A 6035-nucleotide genomic window follows, 5' to 3' on the forward strand; every position below is an offset into this window, starting at 1 on the left:
GGAAGGGTCTCCAAAAATTGCAAGAGTTGGGTGACTGCTCGGACCCAGCGCACTTATTTTTGGACCATGAAAAAAGTTTTCATGGAACTGTAAACTCTACCCAGAAGTTCCTAAGACTGCCCGAAGTCACAGCTACGAATCGCACGTGCGCCATGGTATTCTCCACCAAGTAATTACACCTCATCTCCTAAAAAAGCTAAGTTTGAAATTTCACACCTTGAGTGATCTATTCATTTATTTTATTTAAACACGAACACTAAATAACCTTCCTGCAGTAACAACATGGTAATTATTATAACTGTCGCTAAAAAGTGCGAGTACGTAATTGGTGAACGTTTACTCACTTATTGGATGGTTAATCAAAGCAAATTAAGGTAGTGATAACAAACAGTGCTGGGAGGTAGTACTGGCCCACTAGGGAAAAACTGAACGCGTTGTTGTTCGCGAAGAGTGGTGCGCCCCCTCTAGGCAATTCGGAGAAAGACTGCCATTCAGTTGCAGAATTCGCTAATTAACGTAGGGACGACTACTACTACCACTACGACCACGACTAGAGGCTGCATACGAATAAATTATAATAAAAAATGTATTAATGACCCCACCTTACTGTAGGGTCTGCAGAGGGTATGTTTTGATCTAAGTCTTTCACAAACCAGCTGGTCAGGCCTGACAATCGACTGCGGTTGATTTGGCCAGGAATTTAGAATTTCCTCAGAATACCTGCAATGATTTGCCTACTCTTACTTGAAAGACGCTGTTGGATCTTCAACTGTCGTTTGACGTGAAAATTTATTGGTTGACGTGAACGGTGAAAGTGTTGTTTGGCCAAATAAGGCTCCTAGAATGAAATTGTCAGTTGTTGGGCCAAATGAGGCTCCTGGAATGGAATTGTCAGTTGTGGAGCCAAATAAGGTTCCTGGAATGAAATTGTCAGTTGTTGGGCCAAATAAGACTCCTGGAATGAAATTGTTGGTCGATGTGACAAATATGGCTCCAATAAGGAAATCGTCAATTAATGTGCCAAATAAGGCTCCTGGACTGAAATTGTCAATTGTTGGACCAAATAAGGCTCCTGGAATGAAATTGTCAATTCTTGGACCAAATATGGCTCCTGGAATGAAATTGTCAGTTGTGGGGCCAAATAATACTTCTGGAATGAAATGGTCAGTTGTGGAGCCAAATTACGCTCCAATAATGAAATCGCCGGCGAGGTTTCGTTTATTCGCAGCTGTCCATGCTCTCCATCGAAATCGAAGTTAAGTAATTGTTCCCATTTGTATTTTCGTTAAAACTGTATTTATTTTATGGTGTGTGTACCTATATAGTGGGTCCCTAGGAAAATTATCGGTGTAAATTTTTCATACCTGTATAGAAAATCGTGTTAATTCGTGTCGTGTCTTTTGAGGCCTTGTAGGCTACCGTGTCCTAGCTTGAGGCTTTGTTTTTCTCTCAGCGGTCCGTCGTTTGTGCTCCAATAACTTTCATTCTCTGTTTTCCCCAGTCTTTTCACCCCATAGCCTACTTCCTTGTTTAAAATCTCAACAACAAAAAAAAACAAACAAAAAAAACATTTCCTTCTCTGTTCTTATTCCTTGTTCTTATTCGTTGTTCTTATTCTGGTGTTGCCTGGTGTTGGCTTAGCGGTTAGGGTGCCGGCTTGGGATCCGAGGATCCTGGGTTCGAATCCCGGTCAATCGCTGAATTAACGCCAGGGGGGTTGACTCAGCCTGTCATCCTTCCGAGGTCGGCAAATTGAGAACCAGCTTGCTGGGATGAATGATCACGGTGTGTACCCCGATTTAGAATAGGTACACCGTATCCCTGCGCATCGAAGAGCGTGACCAAGGGTTGGCATCAGGAAGGGCATCCGGCCATAAAAGCATTGCCTCAAACAGGAAACCATGATTGTCATGGGGCCCGTAAGTCTAACCCCAGCTCTAGCAGGGAAAATGGCCTTAAAACGATCATTCATGATTCGTTCGTTCGTTCTTTGACCACGTGTTTCTCCACCATTTCCCCAGATAGTTTTCACTGTGAAACTTTAAAATGTTTAAACTTTCCCCTGAAGTATTGTATTCTGTCGTATATTACAACACCTTTTTCTTCTTCTTCTTTAAAATGTTGCTTTCGACTTGCTGACCAAATCTATTCATCCCAAAAAAAAATTCCATCTCTTACAGTGCCTCTTTTCTACATTCCCTAAACTCACCTGCACTCCACCCGCCATCCAGCGTCCTTAAACGTATTTTTAACTCGGTCACAAGAAACTCATTTTGCAATAAATGTTCGTTTCCCATTAATCATACACTTTCCAAAATCCAAACTCACCCCTCCCCTCCAAATCTTCCATATCACCCCTCCCCTCCAAAACTTCCCCATCACCCCTCCCCTCTAAATCTTCCCCATCACCCATCCCTTTCAAATCTTACCCATTGCCCCTACCCTCCCAATCCTCCCCATCACCCATCCCTTTCAAATCTCCCCCCCTTGCCCCTTCCCTCCTAAACTCCCCCCACACCCCTCCCCTCCAAGACTCCCCCTCGCCCCTCCCCTCCTAGACTCCCCCCTCACCCCTCCCCTCCAAATCTCCCCCATCCCTTTCAAATCCCTCCCCTTGTCCCTTCCCTCCTAAACTCCCCCTAACCCCTCCCCTCATAAACTCCCCCCTCACCCCTCCCCTTCAAATCTCCCCACCCTCATTTCTTCTCCATTTCCCCCCTCTCACCCCTCCTCCTCAAAGAGTCCTCCCCACTTCTTCCCCCTTCCAATTCTCACCTCCATCTCCCCAAACCTCCTACTTCGCTCTTCCCCCTCCTCAAATAACACCTCATTGTGCCTCACCCAATCACCATCAAACCTTTTGTCCGCCCTATCCTTCCCTTTCTCCGAGCTATTCTGAAATCTCTGATACACCTTCAACAGCTCTCCCTACCACTTCCTCCTCTTCCACATCTTACCCTACCCCTCCCCCCACCCCGTTCTGTATCCGATGCTCCCCCTTCCTCTTCATTAATGGTATGGACCTCAAACATCCGGGGCCTTCGTTCAAACTTAACTGATCTCTCCATACAGGTTGCTTCTGACAAACCAGATGTGATCTGCTGAACAGAAACTTTCCTCCTTCATGATGTCTCTGATTCCTTAGTATCTCTCCTGGGTTACTCCCTCCTCCGGTATGATAGACCTGAGCCTCGTCCTGGAGGTGGGGATGCTATCTTTATCAAAAACTCCCCTTCTCACTCGCCCTGCACTGCCCTCTCTCCACCTCACCCCCAGGAATACCTCTGGCTACGGCTTCCCCTTCGCTCCCACCTCTTGTTCATATGTGTGTTGTACCGTCCACCAAACAGTGATGACTCCATCTACATCTCGCTGTCTGATAATATGGACCAACTTCTATCTACCCATCCCAACTCTCTCTTCCTCATATGTGGTGATTTCAATTGTCATCATGCCAGTTGGCTGGGTGTGGGTACCTCTCTCACCAGCCATGGCACCTCAGCAAAGGACTTCTGCGACTCACTGGGACTGACACAATCTGTCAATTTCCCGACCCGGATCTCAGTCAACGGAGCATCTTCTCTTCTGGACTTGGTTATGACTAACTTCCCTGAAAATGTCGGCTGCTCTTCTTCTGCTCCAATCGGCTAATCTGATCATGTGCTTGTTAAAGTGGACATCTCTCTGACCATTCTCAGGGAGCCTCCTCAGCGTCGACGAGTCTGGCATTTCACTCAGGCCAACTGGCTCGGTGTTCAAGCAGCCATCAATCATCTGGACTGGTCTCCCATCTCTACCACCTCTGACATCAACTCATCCTGGGAATTCTTCCAAAGTAAATTGCTCTCTCTCATGCACAGATTTATTCCATCTCATCTTCAGTTGTCATACCCTTCCTCCCAGCCATGGTACATGGAATCTTGTGGTGAGGCTGTTGCCCAGAAACAACTTGGCTTCGTCTCCTGGAAAGCAAATCCAACGGAAAGAAATCTCATTTCCTTTCACAAAGCCCGAAACAAGTGTGTGTCCACCCTCAGGAGAGCCAGGAAACAATATCTCTCCGTTCTCAAGGCCGAACTCTCTTATCTGTCTCCCTCTTCCAAATCCTGGTGGCGTCTGGTCAAATCTGTTTCTGGTGTTTGTTCCCCCTCCATCCCCTCCCTTACCTCAAACGGCTACACAGCTGACTCCGCACGTGAAAAAGCTGAATGCCTCAACTCTGTTTGCCTAAAAAAATCTTGTGTCCCAAACCCATCCCTCTCTGTACCCACCGTACCCAGTCATACCCAGCTGCTCCTGGACTCTGTGTCCTTTCCTCCTGACAAGGTGGAAAAGTCTCTGTCAACCCTCGACCGATTCTGCAACTGGACCTGACAGCATCAGCCCACGGGTCATAAAATCCTGTTCTTCCGCGCTTTCACACCCTCTCTCTGTTCTCTTCACCCTCTCTTTTGCTCAAGGTCAACTGCCGTCTGCTTGGAAATCGGCTGTCCCCCAAATATTCCTAAAGGTCGCACAAGATCTGCCTGCAACCCTCTTATGGTTAAACTGCCAAAATCAAGACTCTCTGCTCACCTTCACTCTTTCATTCCTCTTTTCTCCCACCTCTGGAACAAACTCCCCCACTCCCTTCAATCCCACTCCTCCCTCCAGGTCTTTAAAACAGCTGTTCACCACAATCTCTTATCTTCCCCCATCCAAAACCTTGATCTTTTCTACCCCTGCTAATTTCACCCCAAATCCTCGTTTTTGAAATACCACCTTCATTCCTGGAAGTCCTTGGTGTCCTTGTGTTTATACTTCTCCCCCCCCCCCCCCCCCCCCCCCCCGCCTTCCCACGCCGCCTTTCCCCAAGCCCAAGCCCTCTCCCTCCCACACATTCCTGATGTCCCTCCCAAATGTTGTGTTTTTGTGCTTCCCCGTCTCTCCCCATCTTGTCTGCCGCTCCCCTTTTTATATACTGTGTTTGTTTGTCTGCTTGATTTGTTTGTGATAAATGTTAGCTCTTTCACGAGCCTCGATTATGTATACAAAAAAAAAGAAAAAAGAAAAAAATCGTCGATTAGTGTACTGAATAAGACTCCTGGAATAAAATTGTTGGTCGATGTGCCAAATATGGCTCCAATAAGGAAATCGTCAATTCAAGTGCCAAGTAAGGCTCCTGGAATGAAATTGTCAGTTGTGGGGCCAAATAAGACTTCTGGAATGAAATTGTCAGTTGTGGAGCCAAATTAGGCTCCAATAATGAAATAGTCGATTAGTGTACCGAATGAGACTCCTGGAATGAAATTGTTGGTCGATGTGCCAAATATGGCTCCAATAAGGAAATCGTCAATTCATGTGTCAAATAAGGCTCCTGGAATGAAATTGTCAGTTGTGGGGCCAAATGAGGCTCCTGGAATGGAATTGTCAGTTGTGGAGCCAAATAAGGTTCCTGGAATGAAATTGTCAATTGTTGGGCCAAATAAGACTCCTGGAATGAAATTGTTGGTCGATGTGACAAATATGGCTCCAATAAGGAAATCGTCAATTAATGTGCCAAATAAGGCTCCTGGAATGAAATTGTCAATTGTTGGACCAAATAAGGCTCCTGGAATGAAATTGTAAGTTGTGTGGCCAAATAAGACTTCTGGAATGAAATTGTCAGTTGTGGAGCCAAATTAGGCTCCAATAATGAAATAGTCGATTAGTGTACCGAATAAGACTCCTGGAATAAAATTGATGGTCGATGTGCCAAATATGGCTCCAATAAGGAAATCGTCAATCCATGTGCCAAATAAGGCTCCTGGAATGAAATTGTCAGTTGCTGGGCCAAATAAGACTCCTTGAATTAAATTATCAGTGGTGGGGCCAAATAAGGCTCCTGGAATGAAATTGTCAATTGCTGGGGCAAAAAAGGCTCCTGGAATGAAATCGTCAGTTGTTGTGCCAAATAAGGCTTCTGGAATGAAATTGTTGGCTGTTGTCTCATAATAAGGCTCCTGGAATGAAATTGTCAGTTGTTGGACCAAATAAGGCTCCTGGAATGAAATTGT

This window comes from Myxine glutinosa, chromosome 2 (assembly GCF_964187855.1).
Source record: "Myxine glutinosa chromosome 2, kmMyxGlut1.1, whole genome shotgun sequence".
Lineage (NCBI taxonomy): Eukaryota > Metazoa > Chordata > Myxini > Myxiniformes > Myxinidae > Myxine > Myxine glutinosa.